Below are 16,934 nucleotides of genomic sequence, written 5' to 3'. Positions count from 1 at the left end.
AAAGTAAGGGTCCAAGTTCATTCTTTTGCATGTGGATATCCAGTTGTCCTAGTACCATTTGTTGAAAAAGTCACAAATTATTAACACACATAATAATAGTAGATGTGATTTGCTAACATTTTCTTATGAATTTTTTGCATATACAACCTTGAAAGATACTGTCCATAATTTTCTTTTCTTAGAATATCTCCTCAATGTTTTGATATCACAGCAATACTGACCTCTTAAAATGAGTTGAAACATGTTTCTCTATGTTTTTAAAATATTTTGTGAAGAATTGGTATTATTTATTTCTTCCCAGGAATATTCAACAAGAAACCTCTCTGGTCCTGAAAATTTCAGAATGAGAATGTTTATCATTATGAATTCAATTGTTTAATAGATATTTAGCTATTCATATTTCTCTATTCATTAGTGAGTCTGAAAAATTTGTATCTATCTAGAATTTGCCTGTTTTATTTAAGCTGTTGAACTAAATGGAATAAAGTTGTTCACAATATGTCTTTATTGTCTTTTTGATGTTCAGGATCCATAGCAATGTTTGAGCTTTCATTCTTTTTTAAAAAAAATTTACTTTAAATTCTGGGATACATGTGCAGAACGTGCAGGTTTTTTACATAGGTATACATGTGCCCTGGTGGTTTGCTGTACCCATCAACCCATCATCTAGGTTTTAAGCCCTGTAGGCACTAGGTATTTGTCCTAATGCTCTCCCTCTCCTTCCCCTTCACTCCCTGACAGGCCCCTGTGTGTGATGTTCCCCTCTCTGTGTACATGTGTTCTCATTTTCAACTCCCACTTATGAGTGAGAACATGTGGTGTTTGGATTTCTGTTCCTGTGTTAGTTTGCTGAGAATGATGGTTTCCAGCTTCATCCAGGTCCCTGCAAAGGACATGAACTCATTTTTTTATGGCTGCATAGTATTCCATGGTGTATATGTGCCACATTTTCTTTATGCGGTCTATCATTGATGGGCATTTGGGTTGGTTCCAAGTCTTTGCTATTGTGAACAGTGCTGCAACAAACATACATGTGCATGTTTCTTTATAGTACAGTGATTTATAATCCTTTGGGTATATCTAATGGGATTGCTGGGTCAAATGGTATTTCTGGTTCTAGATCCTTGAGGAATCACCACACTGTCTTCCACAATGGTTGAACTAACTTACACTCCCACCAAGAGTATGAAAGCATTCCTATTTCTCCACATCCTCTCCAGCATCTGTTGTTCCCTGACATACAGAAAGGCATATTATAAATGCCAGTCCTGCTTTGAGATATTCCCTTCTCTACCCAGTCCAAAGGATCTCTCTCTCCCCTGAATACTCTTTTGTGTAATTCCTCTTTGGATACTTAAAACAAAGGCATTTATGTAAATATTCTGACTAACATTATTAGACGGTAGACAAATAAGGGCAGAATCCGTGTATAAGTTATATCCAATACTTAACATGATGCTTTGCCCATAGCAATTCCTCCATAAAAAATACTGATTCTATTAGTGAAATGCCCAAATGGTATGTCTAGAGATGTCTCTATATGAATAAGACTGGTAAAAGAGGAAAAATAGATAATATTATACTTAGGAAAATTACGGCAAGGAATAAATTTCTCTCAAAAGAAACAAAATTAGAAGAACCAGATAAAGCTACCTAAGAATTTTGCGATTATGGTTCCAGGTCTCATGGAAACCTGGTAATTATATTAGCCTCTATTCCTTGGATGCTTAATGTACTTAAATATGAAACTGCAATCACTGCTGAATTTCACTAATACGCCATAAATCAAAAATACCAAATATCAGACGATTTTTGTCCCATCAGGGACACACAGTATAGACAATAAAGGAAGGGTGCATAGAAGCACAGTCATAAATGAAAGTGGTAGATAAAGGATGTGATGAACAAGAGCCACAAATCTCACCAGATAAGACCTTTCCCAGGACAGATGGTATAGTGGATACTCAAGCTCACTCTGATGAAGTGAGGCAGAGCCTGGGGCATGAGCTACAAACTGATATGTAAACTTAAAAGGAGATGTCTTATTAAATGCCTTTCTGCTCCTAATTTTAATATTGTGGCAAAACTTCCTTAAATTTTCTCATTCTATTCTTTCCTTTATTGTCTTTGATAAATATTTCACCCCGTACATATAAAGTTTATCATGTGCACTATCACTTTGTACACGTATAGTTATTTGCCACTATTATATTTTACTTGTTTCCTTTACTTTTCTGTCCCTGTTTGTTGGCATCATTGCCCTCAATAAGATTACAAAAAATCCAGGGGTAGGAACTATTGCCTGATAATGGTGTAGAAAGCACCCCCACCCCCGCCACCCTAAACCTAGTGTAGAACTCTGCATACTATGAGTGAACAATACATGGGCCTTCAGTGAAAAACTAAATTATGAAGAGATTCTTTCTGAAAAACTAATTTGATTAGTATGATATAATGAGATGGCATAGACTCATTTCTCCCTGCACATGCTTGGTAAATACAACTATAAACACTGGAAATAATGTAAGAGAAAACCAAAGGAGAGCTCTGAAGGGTGGAGAGAGAAAGCGTGCTTTGGAAACAAGACTGAAGGAAGAACACCTGTCAGAAAAAGGGAAAAAGATGATCTGGCTTGGCACTTCCCCACCACAACCTTGCAACAGCAGGCAGCCTAAGTAGACTCATTATATCTCAGGTTGAATGGAAGTCCCTCCTACAACAGTGGGGGAGCCCTGCACCACCAGAACGGGTGATTATCAGAGCCCCACTAACAGTTAACAGCAGGGGAATCTCTTTTCTCCTCTCCCCAGTGGAAGATATGGGGGTGGAACAGGCAACAGTGGCAGGACAGACTTCACCCCAACAACCAATCAGACCAGGGAAGCTTCCTGGTGTTTATGGACCAGGCCTGAGACTCCTCTTCCCCACTGAGAGATATCAGGCTGCCTGACCCAGGGAAACCCTTTTTGTCCCTTCAGGCAGTACTAACAAGAACGACTAGAGGGAGCCCCAGCGACAGCAGATTATCCAAGCAGACCAAAATGACACCACAAAGGTTCTGAAAATTTAAAAGTAGCTCTAGACCCACATAATACATCTAAACAGGGTGACTCTTACTAAAATAAGAGATTTAAATCAGACTCAGAGTCTCCTAATGTAATAGACAAAATGAGCAGGATACAATACCCATCATATCAAGAATCAGGAAAATCAAACTTGAAAGAGAAATACAATCAATTCACGCCAAGATGAATCGTGTATTGGAATTATCTAATGAGAATTTTAAAGCAAACATAAAAATGCTTCAACACTGACTTATAAATTCTCTTGAAGCAAAAAGATAGAAAATCCCAAAAAAGAAATGTTATAAAAAAGACCTAAATAAGAATTATGGAACAAAAAACAAAATAATTAAAATTTAAAAAAAAAACCTCACTGGGAGCTCAATAGTACAGTGGAAATTATAGAGGATAGAATCAGTGAACTTGAGGTCAAATTGTGTCCAGAGTTGGTTCCTTCCGGTGGGTTCATGGTCTCGCTGACTTCAAGAATGAAGCCGCAGACCTTCACGGTGAGTGTTACAGCTCTTAAAGGTGGTACAGACCCAGAGTGAGCAGCAGCAAGATTTATTGTGAAGAGCGAAAGAACAAAGCTTCCACAGCATGGAAGGGGGCCAGAGCAGGTTGCTGCTGCCGGCTGGGGTGGCCAGCTTTCATTCCCTTGTTTGTCCGTGCTCATGTCCTGCTGATTGGTCCATTTTACAGAGTGCTGATTGGTCCATTTTACAGGGTGCTGATTGGTCCATTGTATAAACCTCTAGTTAGCTACAGAGTACCAATTAGTGCATTTTTACAGAGCACTGATTGGTGCATTTTACAAACCTCTTGTAAGACAGAATAGTTCTCCAAGTCCACGCTTGACCCAGGAAGTCCACCTGGCTTCACTTCTCAAAATCAATAACATTTACCCAATCTGAAAAACAGAAATAAACTGTTTTACCCCTCAAAATGAGTAAGAGTCTCAGAGCTCTATAGAACAATAACAAAAGACCTAACCTTTGTATCATTAGCATCTAATATGGTTTGGCTGTGTCCTCATCCAGATCTCAACTTAATTTGTATCTCCCAGAATTGCACATGTTGTGGGAAGGATCCAGGGGGAGGTAACTGAATCTTGGGGGCCAGTCTTTCCCATGATATTCTCATGATAGTGAATAAGTCTCTTGAGATCTGATGGGTTTATCAGGGGTTTCTGCTTTTGCTTCTTCCTCATTTCTCTCTTGCTGCCACGGCCACCAAGTAAGAAGTGCCTTTTACCCTCCACCATGATTATGAGATCTCCCTAGCCATGCGGAGCTCTAAGTCAAATTAAACCTCTTTTTCTTCCCAGTCTCAGATATATCTTTATCAGCAGTGTAAAAACGGACTAATACAGCATCTTAGAAAAAAGGAAAAACAGAGTGTTTGGGGCTGAAAGAGTATTTAAGAAAAAAGCTCCATACTTTCCAAACTTGACAAAAGGCACAAGCCTCCAGATTCAAGGTGGGCAAATCTGGGAAAGAATAAACCCAAAATATTCATGCCAAGACACATTATAATTAAACTTTTAAAAACAAAAGACAAAGAAAAATCACGAATGCAGCCAAGAAGAAATGACTCATTACTCATGGGGTTACACTAATTTAAGTGATAGCAGATTTCTCTTCTGAAACCATTAAGGCCAGATGGAAGTGACACATTTTTCAAGTGCTAAGATAAGAACTGTCAACTGTGAACTATATATGTGGCAAAACTATTCCCAAGGAGTAAAGGGGAAATAAAGGCATTCTCTGATAAAGAATAACTAAAAGAATTTGTCAAATCTACCCTCAAAAACTGGCCAAAGGAATGTCTTCAGAGAGAATCTTTAAAAGTAAAGATTCTGGGAGCACAAGGAAGGAAGAAGGAGCACAAGTGGGTTCATACAGTAGACTATAATTTCTCTCATGAGTTTTATTAATTGATTACCTAACTGAATCAAAATTATCACACCATCTGATACTCAAGAAAATGGTATTTAACTGGAAGCATAGCAAAGGAACCTAAAAGAAAGTTAGATTTCCACTCTCTATATGAAGTGAAAAAATGTTGATTCCTAGTAGAATGTGATGCCACATATGTATATTGTTATACCCTGTGAAACAACTATAAAAGTGACACAAACAGATGCATTCAAAATATAAATTAATCAAAATGGAATTCTAAGTAATTTCTAAATAACTCTTGGGAAGATAAGAAAAGGAAAACAGAGTAATAAAAACCAGAGAGAAATAACATAAAATACAAAATTAAATGGCAGACTTAAGCTCTAGCATATGAATAATTACCGTAAACATAAATAATCTAAATTTACCTGTAAAAAGACAGAGATTTGCAAAGTGGATGAAAAAACATGAACTAACTATATACTGTTTACAAGAAGGTCACCTCAAATTCAACAACATAGGTAGCTTGAAATGAAATGATGAAAATGGTATGCCATGCAAACATTATATATTAATAATATAGATTGTACATGTGTGCGTGTGTGTGTGTGTGTGTGTGTATGTGTGTTTGTTAAAAACCTAGTAAAGGTCTGAATGAGAGAAGATGAGGAAGCCAAATCAGTGTACATCACTGAATCTGGGTAGGAAGGTTACCGCTAATGTTATGGAATTTAACAAGCATATGTAACCACATTGTCTCATTGGGTTCTCCAAATACATCTGTGGAACTGGCATGTCTAACTGGCCTTCTTTAGCAGACAAGGTGCTTAGGGAATTGTCTCAGGCTGGTGTTCCAGGTGCTGTGGTCACTTTGGGAGTGACTGGGATTCAACATGTGGAGCAAAGGGAAACTTCGCTTCTCATGAAAATCAGACCCTGAAAGGTTGGAAGAAAGAGGTGAGCAATAGGAAAAATGACTCCCAAGGCAAACTGGCAACAGGGAAGAGGTTAAATTGAGCAAACATGTTGCAGAATGCCTGACCTTACATTGTTCTGAAAGACTATTCAGAGCAAAAAGCTAAGACCCATTTGTGAGATGATGGAAGGGACACCCAAGGGCAGGAAGAAAGCTACTGAGTTAAGTTGGCAGGGCTGAGAGTATTCCCATTTTGTGAAAAATGAAATGAACTGACATGTTGAAAGTCACATCATAACTGATAGCACCAAAATCTCAGAACGCACTGCTAAATAACTTTTCTAATCACCACCCATTCCCCAATAACTATTGAAATAAAAAAGTCAGCTGATGATTAACCAAAATAACACTAATAATTGGTAGAGTTGGGATTGAATTCTAGGGCATGTTCTTCAATATCATGTGATTTATTTGAATTTGAAGAGAGGCCTCTTAGGGAACAGGATATATGAAAGATTGTTCTCTGGAAGTAATAAGTATCACATTCCTTTAGATAACCCAATTAATGAAGTTGTAACAGAGATGTTTGTCTCAGTGGAGCCTGTCTTGTACACATCAGAATGTTTTTTTTAACACTGTTACGCCGTTGAGCTGAAACCTAGCATTTTTTGACACCAGCATATGAGGTGAAGGGATCTCTTCACTCTCATCACCACTCTGCCCTCCCATTTCTTTGCATGAGTCTCTCTGCAAGTTATTCCCTTTCTGACAGTTGGTATGGACAGTCTAGTGCAGACATCATGACTTTGGAAAATTACATCAAGTTTTTAATCTGTTGAGTAATTTGTGTCAATTATATACGTGTAAATAAGAATATTGTAAAGGAAGAAAGAATGCTATTAATACTGTCTTTCATCTAATTAGTAGCCAATCCCTGTCCCAACCAAAAGAAAAAAGAAATCCAGTATCAGGCTTATGGTTCTAACGTGGTGGGGTATAATTTTAACGTTATCGAGGAGGGTGATAACACTAACAGCATTCAGAAAAGAGTCTAGTATTCTGTACTCTATAGAGCAATAAATGGTGTCTTTGTGTGGGTATGAGCTCCAGAATGGCATGAACAACAGGAATAATAAGCATTAATCTAATTGAGAATGCCAATTATCTCTACCTGTTTACCATATCTGTCACTTGGCAAGAGTATAAAGATGACTAGTGAAAAGGAGAGTAGAAAATACTTCTATTATTTAGATATTAAGCATCTACTGAGTCCCTGCTATGTGCACAAAACTAGACAGTTGCAGAGGCAGTGACTCAATGAGTTTTTAATATGTCTCAGTAAGTATTTCATAATCCAGAAAAATATTTTATGCTTTGTTCACATTCAAGTCTCAAGTCAAAAAATCTTCATCTAACTGGATTTTTATCCACAATATTTAAGTTTGTTAAAATTTTCTGAAGTGAAGCCAGTAGACTCAAAATAGAAATGTTTACTAACCATTTATATTCTTTAATTACGTTTATTCAGCAGATCACATAAACAGCATGTTCACAACTAAAAACATTTTACCACAAGAATAAAGTCACTTGTTTATCTAAGAGCTAACCACTGTTGATAGATATTAGTATTATTGTTTCACTTTGCTTTCGGCAAAGAAATGGAATAGATGCTTGCAACCTATTATACCTTACACATCAGATGAGGAAAGGCAGAAAAATGAAAAGAGATAGCTCAGAAGGAAATGAATACAATAATAACTAAAAGGAAAACAGAATCTTGACAGACAGGCAGAACACACCAGTTGCTCTCTTCTGATTCCAAAGATTGACATCAAAAGTCAAGAAAAATAATGCTTGTGTCCTAAATTAAAGATACACATGTATTTATATGATTACCTATGAATTTAAGGAAGAATAAGACTCTTTGTTCCAAGAACTGGGTGCGGATTTATTTCATAGAGTTTGCTCATTTGAATTTTTAATTAGGAATTACAGTCACAATCCACACAATAAATTGGGACATGCCAGTGATAGGAGTTGACAGTTGAGAATCACTTAGTACTAATTATTAAGAAAATGTATAGAACAAATTTGAGTAATGTTTCAAAGCTACTGTTGTCAATGGGTTTGGCTATACTTGATTATGATGCTGATGAACAAAGACACCATTGCTGTTGCGTGTTACTTGTAATGTAGTGAGGTAAACTGCTTTTTGATTCTCTGTGGAGCTTTGCATCTATATTTTTGTGAGAAAATTGTTGAGACTCATGCCCATCACTTTATTCGATTCTTCATAAGGTCCCAATAAACTTTTCTTAAACATTAGTAGTGAGAGAAATTTTTCTTTTTTGAAGAATAATCTGTATCTTCCTCTTGAAAAAATTTGAAGTACATAACTTGCCACCTTAAGTTCCCTATGAACTTGACATTTGTGTCTCAAGGATCTAACATAGTACAGGACTTAAGGAAGGAAGGCATTTGTGAAATGGATGAAAAAATGAATAATTAAATTTTGTTTACTAAGAAATAATGGCAATGATCACAATCATATTGGGCCATAATGTTGGCATATTTATTTTCCTCAATCCTAATTTTCCATTTTTATTTCTATTTTACTAGCTTCGTTGTATAGTCATTGCTGCTTCCGGTGAGCTTCAACTGTGGTGAAGAAAGACACCCACATACCTAACAACAACATAAGAGAGAAAGAAAAAAATACATTTAGCAAAGGTACAAGCAACATGTTACATGATCACTGAGGAAGAAGCAGGTGAGTCTAGCTGGAATTTGTTAAGGAAATAGAGACATTGAGAAGGGAAGATGCATCTTGAGCATTCATGGCATGTTAATTATCGAGCAGAGATTTTATAAGGAGAAAAAGTAGGAGATAAAACTAAAAAGGCAACTACAAATCAGACTGAGAAGGATGGTGAATGGTACCTTAAGACAGTGGTCCCCAACTTTTTTAGCACCAGGGAGTGGTTTCATGGAAGACAATTTTTCCAGGGATTGAGGTGGGGTGTTGGTTTTGGGATGGAACTGTTCCACCTCAGATCACCAGTCGTTAAGATTCCTCTAAGGAGCACGCAACCTAGATCCCTCACATTTGCAGTTTACAATAGGGGTCAGGCTCCTATGAGAAACTAATGCTGCCGCTGATCTGACAGGAGGTGGAGCTCAGGCAGTCATGCTGGCTGGTTCGCCACTCACCTCCTGTGGTGCAGCCTGGTTCCTAACAGGCCATGGAGCAGTACCAGTCTGTGGCTCAGGGATTGGGAACCCCTGGCTTAAGAGTTTGATCATTAAATTGCACAGTTAGGAGCCACTGAAGCTAGATGAGGAAATATCTAAAGGCATTGTTGTTATTCCTTAGGAAGATAACTTACATGGCAGTATGATGGATGATTTGGAGAAATAAGAGACTTAAAGCAGAAGAAACAATTGGAAGGTTTAGATAATAAGATACAGAGAATACAGATATGGATTCAAAGAAAAAATAAAAATCAAGATGACTAGGCCACTAAGGGGATATGAATATAAACAGTGAAAAGAATTCATGATGGGACAGCAATGATACTATTTAAGGACAGAGGGATCCAACAAGTGAAAAGCCATTGAAAGGAGACAATAACACAGAATAACACAGACTATCACGCAGGTGTTACTGTGCAGACTGCTTGACATCAACTAGACCAAAATCCTGTGACCATTGCAGGTAGTCTTCTTAGGGTCTTTTATTCCTTTTTGACTGCTAGATAGTTATTTTATCAAACTTACTGCCTGAAATATAATGGCACTCATATTTCAGGTAGTATGTTAGGTATTTAATCTTCCCTGTAACACTGTAAGGCAGGGTACTTTCCTCTAAATTATAGCTGCATATACTATTTGAGTGTCTTTTCCATAAATACACAGTGGACAAGTGGCCAAGGAAAAATTGTAACCCTCAGGTTTGTCAGAGTCCAAAGGCCATGCTCTGTGCACAGTTCCTCACTGTCCACTTTTGTTTTGAATATGCCGAGTCAAGTATAAGAGGACCATTCCCATCCAGAATATGCAGATGCAGGTTGCAAATGCGGATGTGGTGCCCAGGAGAAGAGCTAGGCTGGGAGAACAGAATTTGAACCATCTGAAGGGAGGTGAAAGTTGAAAGCATATTGAGGGCTGAAATCACTAAGGGGAGCATGTGTGGGAAAACCAAGAATTTAACCTTGAGAAAGTTACACCTATAAGGCAGGTGGAGAAAAAGAGGCCATAGAGAAGGCTGTTCAACAAGGAAATTAGAATGAGGAGGTTAAAATTAAGTAGTAGGTCAAAAGGGAATGGGTGATCAGCAGTGTCAATACTGCAGAAAGTCACATGAGCATGAGATTCAGGAAAAGGCACCTAATGCTGGGAGGAGAAATCAATCAGGGCCTCTGAACAGCAGCATTTAGGTATTAGAGACTATAAAACTCAGAAGCAGCTCTTCTGAGAATGGAGGGATGAAGATGCAGGAAAAAACTAAAGGCTTTTTATTTGTGATATTTGGCAGTGATAAAAAACAGAGGTGGAAAAGAAGCTGGGGATAGGGCACATTGTGATGAGGTTTTATGTTAATTGTTTTGATATTTGTTTTCCTTTTTTATTGACTATAGTGAAGTTATTGAAATTATTTTGATTTTTGTTTTTCTTTGGCTATAACGAAGATGTGTTAAAGTGTAAAAAGGAAGCTGTGAAAGAGATATCAAAAATAGGAGGAAGAGAGAGAGAGAAAAAATGAAAGAAGATGTGTAATCCTGGGCTGTAGCTACATGGCCTCGGATGTGGTGAACTGCAGACAGAGCAGTGTGGCAGCTGAATGACAAACACAGCAAATTGGAACAACATAAACCCTCCGTAACTTTAACATCATAGCTGATTAAGTTTTCTGGCATGTACAATGCATCCACTGTGAGAAATTCTGTATCTCAGACATGACTCACTGTTTAGCATGTTTATACCATTAGGAAATACTAAAGATGTTTCCTCAAGCGTATGATTGTATTATAAGAGCACATGTAAGAGCACTTATTTTGATAGTAAAGAGTTGCTACCAGTAGCTTGGGTTTGCCACAAGAATCTCTATATTCAATCTTTAAAATAAGTGATTATAAAATAAATATCTAGCAGTGAAAAAAGAATTAACTACCCTAAGAAGACTATCTGTAAGGGTCACAGGCTCTTGGTCTAGTTGATGTCAAGCAGTACACACAAGAGCAAGACTATGCATTTTGCATAATCACTAGACATAACAGAGTGAGTAGAATATATGATAATTTGGCTCTAAAAGAAGAGATTTATCAACATTTTTGGAATCAGCAACTTTGAAATTATGGGAAATGAGGAGAATATAAAAAGACATGAGTAAACAGAATGCCTAGTAATTTGAGAAGAAATTGAAAGAGCAAATTAGAATATTGCAAAACAAACACAGCAGCCCTAAAGGGAAGTCCCCAAAACAAAAACTTTGTTCCATCCTAGATAAAGATAGCAAAGGATTTCTAGGAATGGGATTGCCATGTCTTAGAATGTGTGCTTCACTTCATAAGAAACTGATGGACTTGTACCTGTAATCTCATCACTTTGGGAGGCTAAGGCAGGGGAATTGCTTCAGCCCAGGAGTTCAAGACCAGCCTAGGCAACATTGTGAAATCCTATCTACACACACACACACACACACACACACACAGACAATTAGCCAGGCATGGTTGCACACACCTATAGTCCCAGCTACTCCGGCAGAACGCTAAGGTGGGAGGATCACCTGAGCCAGGGAGGTCGAGGTTGCAGTGAGCAGTGATTGTGCCACAACACTCCAGCCTGGGTGACAGAGGAAGACCCTATCTCAAAAACAAAACAGAATGAAACAAAAAACTGAAACTGTTTTCTAAAGTGGCTGAACCATTCTGTACCCCTACTAGCAATGTATGAGAGCTCTGTTCATTCTGTATCTTCACAGTGCTTGGTATTTTTAAGATTTTAAAAATTTATCCATTCTAACATGTGTGAAGTATATTTAATATTTTGAATATTATATTTATAACATAAATCTGGGCTATTTGGGAAATAATACAAGATAAAGTCAAAATGGTTTCTTCTTTACAATCTCACAATTACAGTCTTGTTGGAAATAGAAAATCCATGGCATTTGTTCAGTGGTATTCATTGGCAACATAAAGGAACTCTCATTTTTACCCAGAAGGTTATTGATACATTTGTTCTTCATTTTCTCAAAATTAAGAGAAATGTTAATCTCTCCTTTTATCTTAAGTTTAGGCAAAGCAAATCACAATTCTTCCCACATGATGCTAAATAAGTCATATGCAGGAGGAACTTTCTGCTCTAGCCACATTCCCTGGACACATTTTTATTTATAGTTGCAATTTTAAGTCCTAGTAGATAGAGATGGCAGCAAATGTCTGTTGCGTATGTTAAGGGGCACATATCATCTCATCACTTGTGGTAGACTGAGTTATTGGACACAATCCTTCATGCCTCCCTTTATCTACATCCTTTACCTTATACTTTCTGCCCATAAAAGGACAAGTGTACTCTCCCATCTTTTGAATTTGACTTATCTACGTAACTTTCTTTGGCCAATATGTTATTTCTAGTTGTGATGCAAGTGGAGGCTTGATACGAGCTTGCACAGTGGGTCTTGCTCTCTTGTACTTTTTCCATTTTCATGAGAAGAATATCCCACTTATCCTGATGGTCCCAGAGTCAAGATAGAAATGACCCACTCCCATGACTGCAGCCTGAAGCCCAGCTTCCTTGTCCACCTAGTACATTAGTAGGGAAAAATCAATGCTCATCATCATATGCCACTGAGATTTTGAGGTTGTTTGTTATGCAGCACTAACTGACAGGTAACAGATTCCACATCTGTATATGATATAAAAGATAGATTGACTATGAAAACTGATGAGGCATTTAGAAACAACATGATGAAATAGAACTATGATTGTATTTCTGTGTGTGTGTGTGTGTGTGTGTGTGTGTGTGCTGGAGAGTTCAGAATGGGTCCAGGGCAGAGCAATTGAGAGATTGTCTTGGAGACCAAGTTGAACAATTTGTATTTCAATGGGGAATTTGTGGATTAAAATGAATGAAATGATAGAAACACTGCGTTTAAAATGGAGTAAAATAAGGTCAGAAACTAGAGGCTGCAGCAGTAAACTATTTTTTCATAAAATTCTGCAATGCTTATGAAAAAAGAGTCTTGATTCACTGTCTTTCTATCCCCTTACTTTGGCAAAACCCATAGATCTCCATTATGGCACATATAACAATTATTATTTAAATTTGATCTTGGCTAAATGTTATTCACATTCAATTTAATCAAAAAGCCTAGTGACTGCCCAACATCACTTAATAGTGATAGCTAGCAACACATATTTATTAAAAAGCACGCTGAGTGTCTGGCGCCATTCTACAAACCAAATAAAAGTAACCAAGCAACAATAGAGAATTTAACTTCACTGTGCCAAGTAAAAGGCATTAGCCACTTATCATGTTAATCACACAACCACTTCAAGCAGTGCATGCCAAAAGAGTTACCAAGGTTAATATAAAGGATTTATAGACAATAAGCCTAGGCTGGCTGAATACCTGGACATAACTGAAGTGTCAGAGTAAAGTCGTCAGTCCATGGTGGAGGACAGTTAGACTTTAGCTCAAGTTCAAATTGATGTCTCAGAGTATTCTAATCAGAAATGATATTTGGTCTGTATTTGATATTTAGAATCCTCTACAAACTGGAAGAGGTCTCTTAACAATACAAAGACAATTCCTGATGACAGGAGTCTCCATTGAAGCCATCTGGAACCCACCAGGGTCTTAGAGGAAGTGAATTTAGGATCAGCAGATAGGATTTTTCCTGTAATGAGCATCTATTCCAATCAGGCTGCTTGATGAACTGCAGGCACAACTTTGCAATTCCTGTTAGATGAGTGAGAAAGAAATTCAGAGTATACTTATGGTAGCTACCCAAGTACCACACATTGTATTGAGTATAACTTTGAAAGGATTGCTTCAATTCTATTACTGAAACAGAAAAGAAATATAATCAACCCTTTCACTATTACTAATCCTTCTAGTTGACACTAAAAACAGAATTTATATGTGTATTAGTTCATTCTTTAAAACTTGTCACTTTTTTCTTCCTTAAATAATGTTTTACTAATAATTTTAAAATGATTATATATTAAAGTACATCTATACCTACTATAATATATAATATATATCATAGTCAATATAAATATAGATGATCTGCCATATATATGATATAGTAGATTTAGATATGTTCTGAATCTATATTATGTATATTATGCTATACTATATTTAATATTTCATATACACATTCACAAACACACATACATAGTAGTTTTCAGTGATAGTAGTCCAACAGTATTTCACATATTTGAATTATGTCAAGACCAGGTAGAAATAAGAATAAATTAATGACTTTGAGTCTTAAATCAGAAAAAAAGACTACTTGGATTACTAACTCAAATAAAAACGTTATGATTAGGAAAATGTCTTTTTGATAAGAGCTTGAACTTCAGTACCTTCTTAACTGTGAAATTTGTTAGGTGTTCAGAAATGACATTATTCTCTAAAGCTCATATCCATTAAGCAGGGTGTAGCCATCCCATTGTACTTATTAAGATACCAGGAATTGCTGTCCTGGAAAAGAGGCCAGAAACTGAGATCACTGAACAAAAGTAAAACATTTCTGGCTAGGACACTAATTACATAAAAATACAGAAATATGAAACTTCTACCTTTAGAAAGAACAAAAACGAAAGTGAGTCTTATCTTCTCTAATTATGTTCCCAACACATTTTAACTTTGCTTCTTGGAAAGGGGATCCCTAGTTGTCTCTCAGAACTCTTTCCATATTTTCTGCCACAATTGCAAGTTACCAACCATATGATCTCAATCATGATGAGGGTGAATAAATGCATGCATGAATTAATCAATGACTAGTCCTAGCTTTGAACACGGAATGCCAGAGGTGCTTTCTGCTGAACTCATTGCACTGCACTGACAGAGCCAGTGGGTGAAATGACAATGAATGGCATTCTTTCCCATACAGTTTTAGTGACTTTGGAGGAGCCCTGTCAGTCTCTAATGACCTCATATGACACTCTGGCCATGTCTCAATACTCTGCACTTTCAACAACATTGAGATAGAAATAGAAATTGGCATCATTAGAATGAGTAATCTCAATCTCCCTCACCTGCCCCCTCCCAGCCTGGTTATGCTGTATTAGGAATTTTGGCAGCTTTTCATGCTGACTTGAATGCACTTACTGCTCTAGCTTAAGATGACCTATTTCATTAGGTGTATCTTCATAACTTTTGTCTTTCCATTTGTGTTTACATTTGTAAGCAGTAAGCACAGTATTAAAAGCTGTTGAATTAATAGTGCATGATACGTTTAATAAAACCACATAACCATATAAAACAATGTACACATAAAGGCCACCTAAACCTCTCTGCCTAGTTACTGGGCTCCAGATTCCCAATTTAGGCTGTTTTCAGAGGCTCAGGCACTGGTTATCAGTACTGTAGAGTGAGTATTAGGCTGGGAGTCAACAGAGCTGGGCCCCATTGCTGATAAGCAGCATGGCTATGTGACCTTGGAGAAGTTAATTAATCTTGCTGAATTTCAGTTGCCCGATCCATAAATTGGGACTGTTGTTTCTAAACGTTGTTGAGAGTATTAAATAAGATAATGTGTGTATAATGTGAGTAAATGACTTAAGGCAATACATCGCAAGTGATTAATGGATGGTATTAAAAATACTATGGTCTAACAGAGTGAGAAAAATATTTGCAAACTATATACAAACAGCCAACAAACACATGAAAAAATGTTCAACATCATTAATCATCAGGGAAATACAAATTAAAACCACAATGAGATACCATCTTACTCCTGCAAGAACGACTATAATCAAAAAGTCAAAAAATAATAGATGTTGGTGTGAATGTGGTAAAAAGGGAACACTTTTACACTGTTGGTAAGAATGTAAATTAGTACAACCACTATGGAAAACAGTATGGATATTCTTTAAATAACTAAAAGTAGAACTACCATTTGATCCGACAATCCCACCACTAGGTATCTACTCAAAGGAAAAGAAGTCATTATATGAAAAAGACACATGCACACATATGTCTATAGCAGCAAAATTCACAACTGCAAAGATATGGGACCAAGCTAAGTGCCCATCAACCAACAAGTGGATAAAGAAAATGTGTGGAGTATTACTCAGCCATAAAAAAGAATTAAATAGTGTCTTTTGCAGCAATGTGGATGGAGCAATTGGGTTCAGAGGTTTAGGTGAGCATTATTCTAAGTGAAGTAACTCAGGAATGGAAAACTGAATATCATATGTTCTCACTTACAAGTGGAAGCTCAGCTATGAGACACAAAGGCATAAGATTTATATAATGGACTTTGGAGACTCGTGGGGGAAGGTTGGGAGGGGTGGTGAAGGACAAAAGACTACATATTGGGTATAGTGTACACTGCTCAGATGACAGGTACACTAAAATCTCAGAAATCACCACTTATTCATGTACCCAAAAACTATTGAAATAAAAATAAAAATTAAAAAAATATATACATACATATATAATGGGCTTGTTGAACCTCTTTATACTCCAGTCTTTTTATTTATAAAATGAACAAGTTAGATTAAAAAACAATTTTGGGTCTTTCTGATTGTAAGTCTGTACACTTGATAGGCTTCTTACTAGATTGTATACCAAAAACAGAGACGATTTCTTATTTATTCTTCCCAGAGATAGTGTTGACTGAGTAAATTTTATAATAAAGAAAAAATACCAGAAACATCAATTGTTTATGGTCAAGAATGTGTGCCTGAGAGATTCCCACAACTCTCAGAGCCAAATCTTATGGATCTCAAGACAGTCGTATTTTTAACACGCACCTCATATTCTGCCATCTCTCACTGTTATAATCTGAGCTATATATTCCCTTTTCTTTTGCTGGAGTCA

At 36.9% G+C, this 16,934-nt stretch overlaps 1 long non-coding RNA gene across 1 annotated transcript in view; it reads left to right on the top strand.

The window, feature by feature from the left end:
- LOC134756402 (uncharacterized) overlaps window positions 1-10,894 on the top strand; it is a 73,519-nt gene extending 62,625 nt beyond the window's left edge. The window contains exons 6-7 of the long non-coding RNA XR_008667785.2: window positions 8,499-8,649; window positions 10,568-10,894. This is a non-coding gene — a long non-coding RNA (uncharacterized lncRNA). The remainder of the gene's footprint in view (window positions 1-8,498; window positions 8,650-10,567) is intronic.
- Window positions 10,895-16,934: the final 6,040 nt, after the last annotated feature.

This window comes from Gorilla gorilla, chromosome 7 (genome assembly GCF_029281585.2).
Source record: "Gorilla gorilla gorilla isolate KB3781 chromosome 7, NHGRI_mGorGor1-v2.1_pri, whole genome shotgun sequence".
NCBI classification, from domain to species: Eukaryota; Metazoa; Chordata; class Mammalia; order Primates; family Hominidae; genus Gorilla; species Gorilla gorilla.
The sequence above is the reverse complement of the archived record's forward strand: the minus strand, read 5'-3'. Positions and strand labels throughout refer to the sequence as shown.